Source organism: Chiloscyllium plagiosum, chromosome 28 (genome assembly GCF_004010195.1).
Source record: "Chiloscyllium plagiosum isolate BGI_BamShark_2017 chromosome 28, ASM401019v2, whole genome shotgun sequence".
Lineage (NCBI taxonomy): Eukaryota > Metazoa > Chordata > Chondrichthyes > Orectolobiformes > Hemiscylliidae > Chiloscyllium > Chiloscyllium plagiosum.
In genome coordinates, this window is record NC_057737.1 from 6,938,360 (window position 1) to 6,959,202 (window position 20,843).

The 20,843-nt window shown below is 43.0% G+C and overlaps 1 protein-coding gene across 1 annotated transcript in view; it reads right to left on the reverse strand.

Annotated features, from left to right (window-relative positions):
- Positions 1 to 20,843, reverse strand: part of dph1 (diphthamide biosynthesis 1) — a 579,143-nt gene that overhangs the window by 151,693 nt on the left and 406,607 nt on the right. The window lies entirely within an intron of this gene.

Below are 20,843 nucleotides of genomic sequence, written 5' to 3' on the forward strand. Positions count from 1 at the left end.
ACAGTCTAGGTTCCCATGCCCCTGCAGTTAGTTTAAACACCCCCCAAAGAGCACTAGCAAACCTCCCACCAAGGATACTGGTGCCCCTCAGGTTCAGGTGCAGACCATCCTGTTTATAGAGGTCCCACCTTCCCCAGAAAGAACCCCTGTTATTCAAATACCGGAATCCCTCCCTCCTGCACCATCCCTGTAGCCACGCATTTAACTGTTCTCTCTCCCTATTCCTCGACTCTCTATCACGTGGCACGGGTAACAAACCAGAGGCAACATCTCTGTTCGTTCTAACTTTGAGCTTCCAACCTAGCTCCCTGAAAGCCTGCCTAACATCCTCAACGCTCCTCCTACCTATGTCATTGGTGCCAATGTGGACCACGACTTCGGGCTGCTCCCCCTCCCCCTTAAGGACCCGGAAAACACGATCAGAGACATCACGTACCCTTGCACCTGGGAGGCAACATACCAAACGTGAGTCTCTCTCATTCCCACAAAACCGCCCATCTGTGCCCCGAACTATCGAGTCCCCAATTACTATTGCTCTGCTCTTCTCCACCCTTCCCTTCTGAGTAACGGGGACAGGCTCCGTGCCAGAGGCCTGAGCCCCGTTACTTACCCCTGGTAAGTCACCCCCCCCCCAAGTATCCAAAACGGTATACTTGTTCTTGAAGGGAACGGCCGCAGGGGGTCTCCCTGTAGTTCTCCCTGTATTCTGTGAGATCTAATCTTGCTAACTAGTCTCCCATGGGGAACCTTGTCGAATGCCTTACTGTAGTCCATATAGATCACATCTACTGCTCTACCCTCATCAATTCTCTTTGTTACTTCTTCAAAAAACTCAATCAAGTTTGTGAGACATGATTTCCCACGCACAAAGCCATGTTGACTATCTTTAATCAGTCCTTGCCTTTCCCAATATGTGTAAATCCTGTTCCTCACAAGTCCCTCCAACAACTTGCCCACCACCAATGTCAGGCTCACTGGTCTATAGTTCCCTAGCTTGTCCTTACCACCTTTCTCAAACAGTGGCACCACATTAATCAACCTTCAGTCTTCCGGCACCTCACCTGTGACTATTGATGATACAAGTATCTCAGCAAGAGGCCCAGCAATCATTTCTCTAGCTTCCTACAGAGATCTAAGGTTCACCTGATCAGGTCCTGGGGATTTATCTACCTTTATGCGTTTCAAGACATCCAGCATTTCCTCCTCTGTAATACGGACATTTTTTAAGATGTCACCATCTATTTCCCTACATTCTATATTTTCCATGTCCTTTTCCACAGTAAACACTGAAGCAAAATACTTGTTTAGTATCTCCCCCGTCTCCTGTGGCTCCATACAAAGGCCGCCTTGCTGATCTTTGAGGGGCCCTATTCGCTCCCTAGTTACCCTTTTGTCCTTAATATATTTATAAAAACCCTTTGGATTCTCCTTAACTCTATTTGCCAAAGCTATCTCATGTCCCCTTCTCATCTTCCTGATTTCCCTCTTAAATATAATCCTACTGCCTTTATACACTTCTCAGGATTCACTCAATTTATCCTGTCTATACCTTACATATGCTTACTTCTTTTTCTTAACAAAACCCTCAATTTTCTTTAGTCATCCAGCATTCCCTACACCTACCAGCCTTTCCTTTCACCCTAACAGGAATATACTGTCTCTGGACTTTCGTTATCTCAGTTCTGAAGGCTTCCCATTTTCCAGTTGTCCCTTTACCTGTGAACATCGGCACCCAATCAGCTTTTGAAAGTTCTTGCCTAATACCGTCAAAATTAGCTTTTCTCCAATTTAGAACTTCAACTGTTAGATCTGATCTAAGCTTTTCCATTGCTATTTTGAAACTAATTATGGTCCCTGGCCCTGAAGTACTCCCCCACTGACACCTCAATCACCTGCCCTGCCTTATTTCCGAAGAGTAGGTCAACATTTGCACCTTCTCTAGTAGGTACATCCACATACTGAATCAGAAAATTTTCTTGTACACACTTAACAAATTCCTCTCCATCCAAACCCTTAACACTATTGCAGTCCCAGTCTATGTTTGGGAAGTTAAAATCCCCTACCATAACCACCCTATTATTCTTACAGATAACTGAAATCCCCTTACAAATTTGTTCCTCAATTTCCCACTGGCTATTAGGGGGTATATAATACAATCCCAATAAAGGTGATCATCCCTTTCTTATTTCTCAATTCCACCCAAATAACTTCCAAACTTCTATCAGGTCGCCTCTTCAGCCTTTGACATTCAAGTGAAAACAAACGAGGTAATACCCTCCAAATTGGGCAACATCCTGCTAAATCAATTCGGTACCCTGTCCAAAGCCTCCATATCCTTCTGGTTGTGTGGCACACAGAACTGTATGCAATATTCCAAATATGGCTTAACTAAAGTTCTATACAGTTGCAAGATGACTTGCCAATTTTTGCACTTAATGCCCCGACTGTTGAAGGCAAGCAAGCCATATGTCTTCTTGACCACCTTATACCACTTTCAGAGAACTATAGACCTGTATGCCTAGATCTCTCAGTAAGCTGATGCTCCTAAGGGTTCTGCCATTTACTGTGTACTTCCCTCCCACATTAGATCTTCTAAAATGCATCACCTCGCACCTGCCCAGATCAAATTCCATTTGCCATTTCTCTGCCCAAGTATCTAGCCTATCTATATCCAGCTGTATCCTCAGGTAATTCTCCTCATTATCTGCCATTCCTCCAGTCTTCGTGTTGTCCACAAACCTACTAATCAGGTCACCTACATTCCCCATTCCATCATTTGTATATACTCTATTATAAACAATGTAACAGGGGTCCCAGCACTGATCCTTGTGGAACACCATTGGTCTTAAATCTCCAGTCAGAAAAACACCCTTCCATTGTTATCCTCTGTCTTCTGTGACCCAGTCAGTTCTCTGTCGATCTTACCAGTTCATCGCAGATCCCTTATGACTTCACCATTTGTATCTGCCTGCCATGAGGGACCTTGTCAAAGTCCTAGCTAGGGTCCATATAGACAACTTTTACTGCCCTTCTCTCATCAATCATCTTTATCACTTCCTCAAAAAGCTCAATCAAGTGTGTAAGACACAACATTCCCTGTACGAAGCTAAGAAGTCGATACTTTTACAAATGTGAGTAAATCCTATTCCTAAGGATTTTCTCCAATAATTTCCCTATTACTGACAAAAGGCTCACCAGCCAATAAATTCCTGGATTATTGCTGTTGTCTTTCTCAAACAAAGGGACAATATTGGCTCCTATCCAACCCTCTGGGACCTCTCCTGGGACCAAAGAGGATACAAAGATCTCCTACAAGGCCCCAGCAATTTCCTCACCTGGCTCCTTCAGCATTCCCAGATAGATCCCATCAGGTCCTGGAGACCTGTCTACCTTAATACATCTAAAAACATAATACTACCACCTTTTTTTATACTGACATTCGCTGGAAATATCAACATACCCATCTACAGACTCACCATCTGACATGTTCTTTTCCTTTGTGAATATCGATGCAAAATACTCACTAAGGACCTCACCCACTTCCTCTGGCTCCATGCATAAATTCCCTCCTTTCCCTAGCTACTCTGCCCTGGGATTTTCCCTAATCCTGTTTGCCAAAGACATTTCCTGACCTGTTAGCCCTCCTAATTCCCGCCAAACTTCTTTAAATTCGAACTGAGCAGGTTGATTCAATTTGGTTATAGCATTGTCTTGAGGAATGAACCAGTGTGCGGCTGTCACCTCTTTTGACACCGAGTTGAAACAGATGCACTGTGTGTACATGTTCTTTCTGTTTGTAAAGAACCGGCCCCACGTCTATATATATAGCATATGCAACCGGTTGCTAGTGTAATTCTTTTAACACACGGGATTATTCAGCAAATGATTTCCAATCACAGAATCACATCTAATGCTGGATACAGTGTTTGCGTTTTGTAAATATAGGTTAATTGGGTATGATCAGTACCTTTATTCTACTTTGCCTATTAATTGTTAAAGAGTGTACCCAACAAGGTCCAGAACCGTGATGGACTTTCCCATCTGTAACTCAGACCACCAACTGTAATAATCCTCACCTCTGCAGCAGCTTTGTTCAGGAGATTTACCACACTTCAGGGCTCTTCCTGGCCACAGCCACTCTCATTCTGATTGGATAAAGTCCCTTCTATACGACATCAAACCCAGACCTGTCTGCCCTCTTGGGTGGAAGGTAAAAACATCTCACTGGACTATTTCAACAAAGAGAGGGGAGATCCCCTGGTCAATATTCATCACTCACCAGGAGGAGGAAATGGCCTAGTGCAATATCGCTGGACTGTTAATCTAGAATCCAGAAAAAGGTTCCGGGGACCTGGGTTCAAATCCTGCCAAGGATGATGGAATTTGAACTCAATAAGTATCTGGAAATGAGATTCTAATGATGACCATGACTCCACTGTTAATTGTCGGAAAAAAACCATCTAGTTCACAAATGTCTTTTAGGGAAGGAAACTGCCATCTTTACATGGTCTGAGACAAACAAATGGCAGAAATAAAAGCAAATTACTGCAGATGCTGGAAAAATCTCAGCAGGTCGGGCAGCCTCTGTAAGGAGAGAAAAGAGCTGACGTTTCGAATCTAACTGACCCTTTGTCAAAGCTGCTTTGCCATTGTCAAATGGCAGATACTGGAATTCAAGGTGGACAAGCAGGAGCCTTGTTGTGTTCTTCCAGCTGCCTGCTTATCCACCTTTACTTGATCTGGCCTACATGTGACTCCAGACCTACAGCAATGTGGTTGACTCTTAACTTCCCTCTGGGGCAATTAGGGATGGGCAATAAATGCTGGCCCAGCCAGCGACATCCTCATCCCATGAATGAATAAAAAAAACTAAAGAAAAAATTCTATGCTCATCAATGTTCCCGCCAAGTTTCACGTTTTCTCCAAGGTCCTGTGGATGGTGAGTGGTGTCGACACGCTCATCTGTGGCATTGACTTTTGGTTCAGGAGGTCACTGCTCTACACGGACCTCCAAGGCCTGTGCAGCCGGTATGACAATTAGAGGCAATACTACTAGCGACCACCACACTGTTGCTAGTGGGAGCTTACTGTGTACAAATTAGTTGCTGCACTTTCCATATTAAAACAGCGATTACATTAGAACAGTGCTTCATTAGCTGTCAAACATTTTGAGATGCCCTGAAGTTGTAAAAGGCTACTTTATAAACTTCTTTGTTTCACAAAAGTATCATAGAAGCAATCATCACTCCATGCAGTTACTTTCATTTTCCCTCCTCAGGTTTCACTTCAGTTCCTGCTATATCCTGCCACTTTTCCTCACAGTTTTTGCTCAGTTTGGAGTCATCAGTGGATTTGTAGAATCTTTCCCCAGTTCTTCTTCACTCGCTTGGAAAAGTCCTTTAAGAAGCTCTGTTTCTGCTTACCCAGCAACTCCCACCCCATTCACACACCAACATACCTCTCCACAGAATCAAGCCCTTTGTATTTATTATCACCTTCCATTTCAATTGCTAAATCAGCTTTCAATCCAGTTAGCTAATTTCTCATTAATTCCACGTTCTTTAATCTCCTTTGAAAGCGTCAAATGCTGACCTTTTTCAAATGGCTTCTGAAAATCTAAGTAATTTACTTTCATTGGACTGCTCTCATGCACTAATTGAATTACCTCCTCAAAGAAATCAGGAGATGCAGAAGGCATGACCTTATTTCCACTGAAACTACAATGACTATCGTCTCTGTAATCTTTCAATGAACACCAGCTCTGCAAAATATTTTGCTCATTGCCAACTTGCCCTTGCTATGGCTCAGGTCATAGCATTTTTACCTCTGAACCACCAGTTCCTCTCTCACTCCAAGCTTTGAGTGCATAAACTCCATGGCTGACACTCCAATGTAACACTGAGGGAACCCTGCACTGCTGCAGGAGCTGTCTTTACATTACTGAAATGAACCTTGAAGTATTTAGAGATATCAGTGGTCATGAAACTACTGCACTGGTGTAAATACCCATGTGGCACACTCATGCCTTTCAGGGAAGGAAATCTGCTATCCTTACCCAGTCTGGCCAACATGCGACTCTAAATTTATGGTTAGTTCTTAACTGCCTTTGCATGGGCTCTAAAGGGTGCATCATTTACTGCTTCTCAAGGACAATTAGAGGTGGGCAATAAATACTGGCCTTGCCCGCAGTGCCCATATTTCATACATAAACAAAAACATAATGAGTCCTGGTTCTAGACTCACCAGCTAGGGAACAGCACCAGGTCCTGTCAAGCCATCTAAGAATTTTACGTCTTGTAAGGATACCATCCCTCAATTGTTTATATTCCAGAGGATATAAAACCAATCTTCTAAAGCTCTCACATAGGAGTCAATCTGGTCTTAGTATGTGCCATTTTTACTGAAAGTCATATCGATTTTCTGTTTAGCATCAATAAATAAAGTTATAGGATACTAACCTCAGTGCACTGTGGGACAGTGAACTGGGCATCTGCTCCCAAGAGCGGAGGAAAATGGCTGTAACCACCACCCGCAACCCTGGCCCCGTCCCTCTTCCAAAAAGCACCAGGTTATATTTAGTATTCAGTTTAGGAAGTTAATTGACTCTTTTTTCAAATGCAGAATTAACCAGAAAGCATTTCCCACACCCCGACCATGTCATTTCACAATGTCCATTCCATGTTGCCCGGGCTGCAGAGTTACAGTTATGAAGAGAGATTGGATAGACTGGGATTGCTTTCCATGGAGCAGAGGAGATTGACAGGGGACATGATTGAGTAGTATAAAATTATGAGGGGCATATACAGAGTAGACAGGAAGAAACTTCTCTCCTTAATAAAGGGATCAACATCTGGGCCAGGAGGATTAGAGGAGATGTGAGGAAAAGCTTTTTGACTCAGACCCTGGTCGGAACCTGGAACTCATTGTCTGTTGGGCTGGGAGAGGTAGAAACCCTCATAACATTTAAGAAGAATTTAAATGTGCATTTGTAATGTCAAGGCTGCAGACCAAGTGCTAGAAAGTGGGTTTAAAATATTAGATGCTTGTACTTGAATGGCATGGATGCAATGGACTGAAGGGTTTTTCTCTGAACTGTAAATCTCTATGACTGTGTACATTCAATAAGATAGAAGGCACCCTAGAAGCTGAAGACACTACAAAACTCAAGCTGAACATGTTTAATCAAATATCTCAGAGATGCTCTGCAGACAGAGAGGAATGATCAGTGTTTCTTACTGACAGAATTATCGTTTGGATGTGCAATTGTCTAGGATGTCAAAGAAGCTGAAAATTGTGGATTTAAATTTCATTTCAGAAACTTCAGTACAATAATCCAGGCTCTCATGTCAGTGCAGTACTGAGGGAATGCTGTAGTATTTGAGTTGGACCCTTTTAGATGAGACATTAAACTGAGGCCCTATGGCTTTATTCAAAGCAGAGCAGGGACATTCTCCCTGGTGTCCTATCCAATATTCATCCTTCAACAATGACCCACTAGAGTAGATCATCAGGTAATTTATTCTCAATGGAGTGCATGGGAGTTTGATCTTTGTATCTCAACAGTCAGTACACTTCATAGGTGGTAAAGCACTTTGCGTTGCCCTGTGATCATTAAAGGTGCTATATAAATACAAGTTTAAACAATGTTTTTGCCCCTTTGTAGATTTTAGGTGTCCTCATTATAATTTCCAAAGTTCTCTGGGTTTGGGCACCATTCCTTCAGCTTAGAAATTGCCTGGGTTGCACCTCTGTTTAAGACCGGTGACAGAGAGAAAATAAGGAATTATAGATCAGTTAGGCAAACATATGTCCTCAGCATTTCTCAGTGTCTATAAAGAAGGATAGGGTGACTGAACATCTTGACATTTTTTCATGGGACTTAACAGGGAGATCATGCCTGATGAGTTTTTAAAGAAATCATTCATGGATGTGGGCATCATGGACGTGACCAGTATTTATCACTGATTCCGAGTTGTCCCTGAGAAGGTGTTGGTGAGTCACCTTCTTGAACTGCTGAAGTCTACTTGGTGTAGAGACATTTCACAATACTGTTATAAAGGGAGTTTCAGGATTTTGAACCAATGACACTGAACGAATGGTCGTGCATTTCTAACGGAAGGATGCTGAGTGGCTTTGATGGAAACATGCAGGTACTGGTGTTCCTGTGTATAAACTGTCCTTTTCCTTCTAAGCATTAGAGGGTTGCCAGTTAGAAGATGCCATCAAAAGATGGCAATGCATCTTGAAGATGGTACAAAGCCATAATAAACATTGCTGGTTGAGGGAGCGAATGGTTTGGATATGGTGCCCGCTTTTCCTGGATTAGCCCCTGATTTTTATTCAGAGACTCCTAACTCTAAAATCACTCATAAGAGGAAACATCCTTTCCACACCTACTCTGCCAAGACCCCCAACGTTTCACAGGTGGAAGTGCAGAACTTTCACAAACTTCTGGCTCAATCAGTTTACAATTTGAGTTGGATAGATTTTATAAAAGGATTTCAATCCAAGGAGAGACCAGGGAGGGAAGATACAGATCAGCAACAATCTCTTGTTGAATGGCAGAATTGTCTTGAGGTGCTGAGTGGCCTCCTCCTCATTATGTTAGGGCCTTCATGAATAGTCAAATGTTTTTTTCCTCCACCTGGACCCCCACCATCAAATAAATAAAGGTAATGGCAAAGCTCAGCATGTCCTGCAGACTCTTTCTCTTGCCAATATGGTGGTGAGATGAACTGTCAACAATCTCATCAATCTCCCCTTGGGTGCTTACAAATTGACTGAGCTGTATTGTTTTTTTTTAAACAACTTACTTAAAAGAAACTGTCTTAACAGCGGTTTCCTCCACTCCGACAGTTTTGAGGTCAATTAGCACCAGAGAAAGAAACAAACTCCTGTTAGGAGCCATCAGTCAAGGGAATGATTCATTGGGAAAGAAGGTTCGCCTGCACTCCAGGGGAATTGAGTATAAACATCTTCAGACAAAAACTAAATCAATGTGAATTCTGGATATTCAGCTTCTTGAGTCTGAAACATAGACGGAGAAGTGGAGAAGCCAGATGACTGGTCTAATGAAAAAATGACGCTAGGATACTGTGAACCAGGATACAGGGAAGGGGTCCACTCCAGCTCCGAATGCCAACTTTCATTTCAGCCACAACAGAAGCTGAGACACCTGAAAGCCTACTCATGCGGAATCCAAACAGAAGATAGTACCCAGTCAGATCTTACTCTGACATAAGAGAGCTGTCTAACATTGTCAACATGAAGGAGGTCTCAGGCTTCACCGGACAGGTGGAAATATTCAACCCTCTCTCCTTTGTAAAACACACACAAAGCTCATGACAGACAGAAGTAGTACTGAGTGTGCAGCAATCTTCCAGTAACACAACCGTGAGTCTGAGAAACTCGAACAGGGCAGCTGTCTTTCAGGAATGAAATTCCACAGATTAAGGGTCCTCCACATGAGATAATGGACCAACAACATCTACCAAAAATGAAGGATATCTGCGAGGTACAAGTTAATCCAGCAGAGATATGATCGCACATCGGGACTAGAGTTGATGATCCTGAAAGAAGTGTTTTACTGTCCTTCCAAGTTTGAAGACAGCGAATTCTGAAAATCATGTGAAACGTCCAGACCATCTATAGTTGTGAAGTTAAAGACTTACAGGATATGGGGCAATGGTATGTGGAATAGACATAATGCATAAATGGGACTAGATTTATTTAGGATATCTGGTCGACATGGAGGAGTTGGACCGAAGGGTCTATTTCTGTGCTGGATATCTCTACGACTGTAATATTTATGATTGTACACTAGGTGAAAACAAAACATGGGGCTGGAGATGTTGGATAAGGCAATGACTCTGAAGAGGTTAATATTCACGTTGCACTGAATCCATCCATTCTACTGATGTCACACACAATCTGTGGGTGGGAACTATAGCTTTCAGAGGGAACTGATGCATCCTGTCCCAACTCCCCCGAGTCTCCGTAATTACGCCAGTTCAAATGCAGTTTAATTTATTATTATCTTGCAATAATACTGTGTTTTCTAGTGCCTTCTGTGGATATTTGACAATGGCACATTCACTGCCCCAGTAATCACTAGATAGATCCCGGAAGAAGCAAATGTAATGGAGGATTGATGGCAACAAACTCTTGCAAACAACCATGACCCATAACACATCATACCACAGTAATGTCACTCAACTTGCAATCCAGAGGCCCAGGTTCATGCTCTTGGAGACACAGGCTCGAATCCCACCAAAGCAGCTGGTGGAATTCAAATTCAATCAATAAGAATTCTGGAAATGAAAGATAATCTCAGTAACGGTGACCATCATCACTGATATAATTCTACAGGGGCCAGGGTCCAACACCAAATCACCACTTTATTTACATGTGGAGAGTCCTTGACACTGATCCAGCTCTCTCAGAGCCAGCTCTCAGAGTGAACAGACCCACTGATACTCCTGTTTATATCTGTCAGCCAGGGCTCATCAATTGGACCAGATTAACAGCCCCAATCAGGGATCTCACATTCTATGTGGTCCACCTGCCTGACCTCATTGCAATCACTACAATTATGATTGTTGTAAAAACCTTTCTGGGTTCACTTTATCCTTCCGTGAAGGAAATTTGCCATCCTTAACTGATCTGGCCTACATGTGACTCCAGACTTACAATAATGTGCGTGGCTTAAGTGCCCTCTGAAATCGTCAAACAAGCTACTCAGTCCAAGGGCAATTAGTGATGGGCAACCAATTCCCATTAAAAAAAAACAACTTCCAGCAGGGCAATATCCCAAGGAAGAAAACCTACAAAAGAAGAAAACGTGAAACTCCCGATCACAAGTAGTAGCTGAGATGAATAAAATTGACCACATTTACCTCAATAATCAGATGAGGGGGAAAAGAATAGAAGAATATGTTGGTAGGATCAGGGCAAGAAAGGTGAGGGTAGACTCAATGTGGACACCAGCATGAACCTACCGGGCCCGAACAGTGTGTTTCCTTGTCTTTTTTTCTCTCATTTGTTCTTTGTTGCTCAGTTTACACTTCCTCAAGAAGGGACAAGACTTTCCCACTATCGACCGTGATCAGACAGGAGTATTCCTCAAGTACTGGCCAATGCTTATCCCTCAAATAACCACCGAGCAAATTAACCAATCATTTATCACCTAATTGATTGTGGGTGTTTGCTTATGTATCCTATGTTATAAGGACTACACTTCAAACAAGATGGCGGCTGAGTAGCAGGGCTGTGCTTTGGCTTTTGAGCTCAGGGCTTGTCTGCTCCCATCTGCTGTCTTTCTTTGTTTCCTCTTTAAACTTCAGCTTCTTTTCTTTCACTTTTTTCCCCCTGTTTTTCATTTTTTAATGTGTTTTGCGGCAGGTTAATTGGCAGCATTGACACAGCAGTGAGAGTGGGCCATGTGTGAAATGGTGGCAGCCTCCTGGCGGTCTGAGGTGGCACTCATGGCTCCTCCCGTGATGGGAGACTGTAATGGATGTTCTCCTACCGTTCGGGACTGACACCGGCAGCAGTGGTGGTAAAGCTCCTCCAGAGATCAGAGGAAAGAATACGGCTTCTTCCAGACACTGATACGAGACTCTCAGGCTGACTGAGATTGAGGACGTGGCTCAGCCCGAGAGCTTGCATCAGTAGTTCTGAACACCTTTATAGAGATAAAACTTCGACTTTGAGATCTGGACGCTTATCCTACCTTTTTGTTTTCTTTTATTTCTGCTTCTTTTTTGACATTCTGGTTTTGTAACCAAGATGGCACTGGACAGTGGTGACTTTGTACACTTTTGCCCATACTTATGTATTCCTATATTTGAGAACACGTGGCAATAAAATCTAATTCTAATTTCAAAAAGTACTTCATTGACCATGAAGCACTCAGGACATCCTGAGGTTGTGACACCACATATAATGCAGATTACTCTGTCTTGTTTCATGTCTTGGCTGGATTCAACAGGCTGTGTTTTGTGTGCAAGAGAAGGAAGGCAAGCAGGAACAGTGAAAGAGACAATATTGATGCACTGAGTGTAGAATGTACAAGGCAGAAAGCGGTGTGTGCTGAAGATGGAAAAGGATAGCTGGTAAAACACAAAATATTCCTTAAACACATCATGTCCATGTTTAAACAGCATCATAACAGGTTATAGGCCTCCGCTTAAAAAGCCTATTAATAGGTTATAGTTACATGTTTAAACAGCCCATTTACAGGTTATGTTTCTGCACTAAAATTCACATTAGCAGGTTAATAGAATGGATCTAAATCCCAGTTAATGAGTATATGAATGGTATACGAGAGTCAATATCCTGTCAATGGTGTAGTTAAACACATGGCTACAACTTGCAAACAGGCTATTAATACACCTGGCATGTACGAACACATCATAAAGTTAATGTAATCGTCCCAATCAAATCTTTGGCTGTGTGACTGTCAACAGTTATAATCCAGTCACTATTTCATTGTAGGATTCAAGAACCAGTTGAGGGCTGATGCTTTCGCGCCAGGATTTTCTTCCTGCTGTGCTTGTCTGGTGATACCTCTTTATTGTAACTATCCTTATCACAATGGATGGGAAATCCCAGAAGAGAGATATCTGAGATTCTCTACATCTGGGAGACCAAACATAAACTTAGGGAAAGGCTCACCCAGCATTTGAGTCATACCCTCTACCTGTCTTCACCTCTCTCCAATTCATCACCCTGCCTCCGCCACCCCCTTTATCTGCAGCTCCCCCTATACCCACCCCCAATCCTGAAGAAGGGTAACACATGAAACATTGACTTCTCAAGTCCTGATGCTGCCTGGCTTGCTGTGTTCTTCCAGCCTCTTGCATGTCTACCTCAGTCATTTCAGAGGACAGATATAAATCAACCACACCACTGTGGGTTTGAAGTCACATGTAGGCCTGACTAAATAAGACTGGCAGATTTCCTTCCCTAAAAGGACAAATCAGGGATGGTTTTTACAACGTCTTTGTGCTCAACATGACAGAGACTAGTTTTAATATTCACATTCCAGATTTTTACAAATTTGGGTGGCACGGTGGTTCAGTGGTTAGCACTGCTTCCTCACATGCAGGGACATGGATTTGATTCCACCCTCAGTTGACTATCTGACTGGAGTTTGTACATTCACCCTGTGTCTGCTTGGTTTCTCCCAGTGCTCAAGTTTCCTCCCACTGTCCAAAGAAATTACAAGTTGGATAGATTAGCCATGGGAAATGCAAGGTTGGTCTAGGTGGGATGCCCTTCAGAGGGTTAGTGTGGACTTGATGGGCCAAATGGCCTCTTTCATACTTTTGGGATTCTATTCTATAAATTTAATTGGACCCTTGGCCCTAGCCTGGCATTCTGGATTAAGATTCTGCCACAGACTCCCCTTTAATCCAGAATAGGGTCATCTCTCTAACTGTAATGGAGTTTTCAACCCTGTTTGCAGGTTCCTCATGCTTTTTGGAACACTTTTCCACAGGAACCAGCTGCAGTAAGGATTACATTAAATTTTTGCAATATTTGAAAACAGCATGCAGCCTGGTGAGTTTTAACAAAAAGAAATCAAGGCGTGTAGATGAATCGGAAGAGTTTGCGCATTCAAAAAGACATTTTTAGCATTGTGTTGGAAAGCCCCTTTGATCACCTGTCAATCTGAGAGGTGGTAAGATTTAAGGCAGATGGGAGATGTTTTTTTTAAGAGAACACAGACAGGAGGAAAGGATAAATGTGCTTTTCGAAACAGGCGGCTGTATAAGACAGGAGGTAGGGAAGAGTTACTTTTGCAATTTAAACAGGTGACTCATTGAGTGGGATAGTGTGGATCATTCTTTGTTCTGTACCTTTTAATGTAAGTATATGGTGCTGAGTGAGCTAAGCAACTTCAGTCATGCCTAACGCTCGATATTTCACCTCAGTACAACATTCTGTTTCTAATTCCAAGTGCACATGTGATTTCTTCAAAAATGCAACCCCTTTAAATACTTTTTGTGGTCATACGTGAAGTAATTAACAGGGTTTGACTTGCCTGCAGCCTGCACAGAGATTTACGGTTTGCTGCACATCTGTGCAGCTAAGAGCGAACATGGGCCAACTGTTATAGAGAACAACTTATAATTAAAATGAAACTTCTCCTCCCGGTACTAACTTGATGCAACTTCAGAGGGATTGAAGAGATGTATTTGCAAAAGACATCTAACTGATCCAGATCCTGAGGGGATGTGAGAATTACAACTTCATGTTACTCTCTCATTCAGGAAATACACAGATGTGATGATTCAGCCCCAGTCTAAAACATTAAGTGACTGAATGACACTAGTTAACCTGGGAATCTGTAACAAAATCGCTAATTAAAATAATCAACAGGTTCTAAATTGAGACAAGGAAAGAGAAATCTGTACACACTCCTGCAGTTTCAGCTGGTGTCTCACAATTGTAAACTGTTTGGAAAAATAGCAAGGGTTTGTACTGATACACTGCCTTTCAAATTTTAATAACATCGCAAATGGCCAGCCCATTGTTTATAAGCAAAATGCAGCTATGTACAGGGACAGAGGAACTGGAATAGGCCATTTAGCCCCTTGTTCTGTCATTTAATGAGATCACAACTGATCTGTGTGGCCTAACTTTATGCATCTGCCTTCGGCCCATATCCCTTAATAACTTTGCTAAACAATAAATATATTCATCTCAAATTTAAAATTAACAACTCATCTAGTACCCACACTCTCATTTGTGGAAGAGAGTTCCAAACCTCCACCGCCTTTATGTGTCGAAGTGCTTCTTAACATCTCTCCTGAATGGTTTGGCCCTAAGTCTCAGACAACGCCCCAGTTCTAAACATGTATGCTGTGCAGACGAGAACAGCAGCTAATTGGAGACTAGCAAGATTCCACAATGGTCAGCGACGTACATTGCTGGTTGAGTGAGCCATATTGCTTAGAGGCCTTTGGTCTTTTTCCAGTGGTTTTTCCACCTGAACAGGCTGGCAAGGCCTCAGGCAAACCTCCCGCCTGAGAGACGGGTAAGCCGTCCAACCAAGGCTGTGTCCAGGCGTTATTTTCTTCCCCAAGGAGGTTATAGGGCTGGCTAGTTGTGCATTCACTGGTTCACTTGCCAACTGTTTTCATATTTGGATGTGGCCTTGCTGTATGTCCAGCTGTGAAATTTACTGAGGCCTCTAAAGCAAGTGAGTGGGGTGCAACAGCCACAGCATTGCATCTTCATGAGCAACCTTCCTCTTCGAAGGAAACAATGAGGATTGAAGCTGAGGTTTCTGAGGATCCTAACTGTGAGAACAATGGGATTAAAACTGGCAATATCATTCATTTCTACTGGAAAACCACATACTCACTGTGGGCGCTGCCTGCCTGTTCACACACAAGGTTTGATGTTTCTGTTCGCTTTGTTCATTTAACAGCAGGTTAATAAACTTTGCAGACATCATTAGCCTGGGATGAAAGGAACAGCTTTACTTGATGAGTGGTTCAGGAAGTTGGTTATGGATAGTGTTTGAATTGTTAACTTGTTCGGCCAAACAAGAGGCTGTAATGATTGCAAAAACTGGCGACAGCATCTTAGGTGAATGACTGATCAACTGGTTGACTCTTGCTTTGTGGATTGGATGGTTTTGTGTTAGCTGTCCATAGATTTCCACATAAAAATGTCTTATCTATAAGGCCCTACATGTATATCATAGCTTTTGTGATCCCAAGACATCCCAAAGTGCTGTACAGCCAATGGAACAAAGTGACTGTTGCAATACTTTTTTTTAATCAATCACAGGATGAGGGCATTGTTAGCTTGGCCAGCATTTATTGCCCATCCCTAAGGGCCCAGAAGGCAGTTAAGAATCAGCCACGTTGCTATAGGTCTGGAGTAACATGTAGGTCAGAGCAGTTAAGGATGGCAGTTTCTTTCCTTAAAGGACATTTGTGAACTAGATGGGTTTTTATGACAGTTAACAACAGATCTGTGGTCATTAAATTCTTAATTCCAGATTTTTGTTGAATTCAAATTCTACCATCTGCAATGGCGGGATTTGAACCTGGATCCCCAGAACATTACCTGGGTCTCTGGATTACCGATCCAGCAATAATACTATTATTGCTTCCCCTGCCACAGGGATGGACAACACAGACTGGTCTGGCCAGTAATGCTCACATCCCCGTGAACAAATACAGAACAACTTAATTTATCCAAACATCAATTATCCGAATTTTGGATTATCTGAACAAGATCTCAAGGTCCCATAAATGCTTCTTTCGTTTATAATCAGATCAATTATCCGAACAAAATCCAATGCCTGTCTTGTTCAGATAACTGAGGTTGTTCCGTCATTGAAGAGATATATTTTAACAGTTTGCATATAGTGTGCAACCATTACACTTCACACATGATGCTGCGATATACCAATGTTTCGGTTATTACAAAAGAAAAAGTTAACCTAACCATGTCTTGCTGGTTTAAGGCGCTAGCCACAATATAAGTGGATGGCATACTCTTGTCTGAGCGTCGGTGTCAGTTAAAGGTCCCCATCCAGGAATTTGTTCACAAAATCTAAGCTCACACTCAAATACAATGCTGATGGAGGGAGTCCTGTACTTTTAGGGAGCTGCAATTGGAATATTGGCATTTATTGCTAAAGGAATGGAACATTAAAGTAGGGAAGTATTACTGCAACTGTAAAAGGCATATTGAGGCTGCACCTGGAGTATTACGTACAGTTTTGGTCATCTTACTTGAGAGAACTCCCAGTTTGTGTATTGGCAGCAGATCAGAGGAGATTCACAACATTGATTCCAGAGTTTAGATTAGGGTGGTGCTGGGAAAGCACAGCAGGTCAGGCAGCATCCAAGGAGCAGGAAAATTGATGTTTCGGGCAAAAGCTCTTCATCAGGAAAGCTGATTCCAGAGGTGACGGGGTTTGTCAAATGAAAGGAGATTGAGCAGTTTAAGCTGATCCCTTTCATTGTGGAAAATCTAGAATGAGAGGTCACGGTTTTAGAATAAGGGGCAGCTGATTTAAAACAGGGATGAGGAGAAATTGCTTCGCAGATGGTTGTGAAGTTGTGCGATTCACTACCCCAGAATGCAGTGGATGCTGAGACACTGAATAAATTTAAGGATAAGACAGGCTGAAGTGTGACAGTAGTGGCTGGAAGGGTTATGAAGAATGGACAGGAAAGTGGTATTGAGGCTGACATGACAGAATTAAATATAGGAGCAGATTTGAGAGGCTGAATGGCCTACTCCTGCTCCTAGTTCTTATATTCTGTCTTTCAATAAGGCAGTAAAATATTGAGACCATGTCTACTGTCCTGGTTTGAAGACGTTTCCATGGTAACAACATAATAAAGCACACACAGCATCAAATACCACAAATGGACATGAACTCACCCTCAATTTTCAATTTCTGTTGTTTTCCTCAACTAATTGATTTTTCTCTATTCCTCCCATGCAGTTTATCTTTTGTTCACCTTCTCCCTGTGTGTGGGTCTTTCTCTCTCTCGCGCGCTCCCCCTCCCCATTGTTTGTGTTGCCATCTCTCTCTTTCTTTGCTTTAATTCATGCTTCTAGCTCTCAATTTCTCTCCGACTGTGTTTCTCTCCCTTCCTCCAGTTTGAATGCTTCACTCCCTCTTCCTCTCCCATTTGGAGTATGTGGGTCTGTGTCTCTCACCCCAAGTGTGTGTGTGTGTGTCTCTCTCTCTCTCGTTCGTTTGTGTCTCTCTTTCTCTCTCATTCCCAGTTTGTCTCTCTCTCTCTCATTCCCAGTTTGTGTGTGTCTCTTTCTCTTTCTCATTCCCAGTTTGTGCATGTCTCTCTCCTCTCTTGCTTCTCTCAGTCCCAGTTTGTGTACTTCTCTTTCTCCACCACCAGCCCTGTTCAGAACTCACCTGGTGTATTTCCTTGACCTTGATCCTATTATCCTCAGCACTGTCGTGTTGTGTTTCTGAATAATGAGCAGCTCCCAGGCACAGCAGGTTTATTGCAAGCCACAACTATCAGCTTGTTGTGCAAACACCAACTGTGCATACAGGGAGAGTTTCTCAGATGGAGGCACTCACCTGGAGGGGAAACTCCTAACCAGAGCCATGGGGCTGGGATTCCTCCTTGGCTTAAACTAAGGTTGGCACAGCTAAAAGATCTGTAAGGACTCTCTCAGCGTAGTAACAGGGTAAGGTTTTCAGACCGAGGTGCATCATTCCCAGTATAATTCACACAGAAACAGACGGCTATGTCCTCCACTGCTGGCCAAGGACACAGGACGAGCCAGCTATGGAAATGCTTTAGCTACTGGATCTGGAAAGGTCATGCTCTCTCACACACTTTGGACTGGGCAGTGGCCAGTGCACCAATGACTCCTATTCAAAGAAGCAAGGCAGCCCAGTAAAGAGATCGACAGCACAGAAAAAGGCTGTTTGTCCCACTGCATCCATGCCAGTCAAAAACTGCCACCATACCATTCTAATCTCATTCCCAGCACTTGGCTGGTAGCTTTGCATGCACTGGCATCACAAGTGTACATCTAAGGTACTTCTTAAATTCCTCTGAGGGTTTCTGCCCCAACCAACCTGACAGGTGGTGAGTTCCACATTTCTACCAGCATCTGGGTATAACAGTGTTACCTCACATCCCCTGTAAATCTCCTGCCCTTTACCCTTAAATCTATACTCCCTGGTCATTGATCCCTCCATCTTTCTATCTATGCCTCTCATGCTTTTATACATCTCAATCACATCCTCTCTCAGTCTCCTCTGCTCCAAGGAAAGCAGTTCCAGTCTCTCTTCATAACTGAATCTCTCCAGCCCAAGCAACATCCTGGTAAATCTTCCTCTGTACTCTCTCCAGTGCTACCACATCCCTCCTAGAATGTAGACTCCAGAAATGCACATAATACTCCAGCAGTGGGCTCACCAACATTTTATACAGATCCCACATAATGCCCTGCCTTTAAACTCAACACCTTGCCTAATAAAGGTAAGTATCCCATATTCCTTCTTAGCCACTTCATCCACCTGATACCTTCAGACACCGGTGTGCATGCACACCAAGGTCCCTTGGATCCTCGGTGCTTCCCAGGGTCCTACTAATCATCATGTATGTCCTGCCCAAATACACCACCTTACGCTTATCCAGACTGAATTCCATTTGCCACAGATCAGCCCACTTGACCAGCCTGTCCATATCCTCCTGTACTTAACGCTATCCTCCTCACTATTTACCACCTCAACAATTTGCGCATCACCTGTGAACTTCCTAATCAACCATACCTACATTCAAGTCTAAATTCTTTATATAAACCACAAACAACAACGGTCCCAAAACTGACCCCTGTGGGACCCCACTGGTGACAGTCTTCCAGTCAGAAAAACACCCTCACCCTCTCCTTCCTGCCACTCAGCTAACATGGATCTAATTTGCCAAATTTACATGGAGTCCGCGAACTCTTACCTTTGCTGTCAGTCTCCCAAGTGGGACCTAATCTAAAGCCTTGCTGAAGTTGAAAGCATTTCCCTCATCTACACATCTGGTCACCTCTTCAAAAAATTCAAACAAGTTGGTCAGACAGGAGCTGCCCTTAACAAAACCAGGTTGACTCTCCAAGTTCATTCTGTCCCTTAGAATTGATTCCAATAGTTTCCACACCACCAAGGTTAGACTGGCTGGCCTGTAATTCATCCTTGTTATATCTCAATGTTAAGAATTAGGAACTAGTTATTTTGGGAATGTTGACCCAGGCTGTCACATGAACTGCTGCACTGCAGCCATATGCCATGGAACAATGTATTAGTCCATTGAGCAAATGAAGCAAAGCAAGAAACATACTCCATGAAGATCCATCATTTTGTGTCTAAGCATGAAAATATTTTGACTTTACAGGAACCAGAAGACAGAACTGGTTGGCATTCTGCTAACTGGAATTTAAAGGAATGAGAGATGATCTCATTGAAACATTTGGATTCTTATGGGGCTTGACAGAGTAAATGTTGAGAGGACGGTTCCCCACATGGGAGAGTGTAGGACCACATGACAGTCTCAGAATAAAGGGGTACCAATTTAGGCTGAGATGAAGAAGGAATTGCTTCTGTGAGGGGTTTGAGTGTCTTTGGAACTCTTTGCCACAGAGAGCTGTGGGGACAGAGTCCTTGCATGTATTTAAGGCAGAGATAAATAGATTCTTCATCAACAGGGGAATCAAGGGTTACATGGAAAAGACCGTAAAGGAGATGTGAGGAATGTTGAATCAGCCACAATCTTATTGAATGGAAGAGCAGGCTGAAGGGGCTGAATAGCCTACTGCTGTTCCTAATTCTTATGGTCTTAAAACGGTCCTTCAAACAACATCAGCCAAGAGCCAAGCTAGGCCTACACTTCACCACTGCTACTGGAATCTTACCATGCCCAAACAGTGGGTGCCACGTGCTTCTCCAATAAACAGTCATCAAAGTCATTCACTGTTCACACCCAAGGCTGCACCTAACCGACGAGGTTCCTCTCCAGACAAAACAGCCAACTGATCACCCAAAATTCCAAAATGTGAAGACAAAAGTTTGGTTTTGGAGGATTATAAACACTAAATATACTGCCCCCAAAGTATGAGGCTATATTATTCTTTGTGATGTGCAGCAACATAAATATCAGTGCTCGCCTTTCCTTTTGAGTACAATTCAAAACAGTCAAAGACACAAACCCGTGCCTTAAATCTGACCTGACATGAAGGGAACTTGTAGCTAATGACCAATGCCAACAGCAGGAGGATCTGTACAGACAATTCAAACCCATCACTGTGAAACCGGCTCACAGTGTAAAAACCATGCA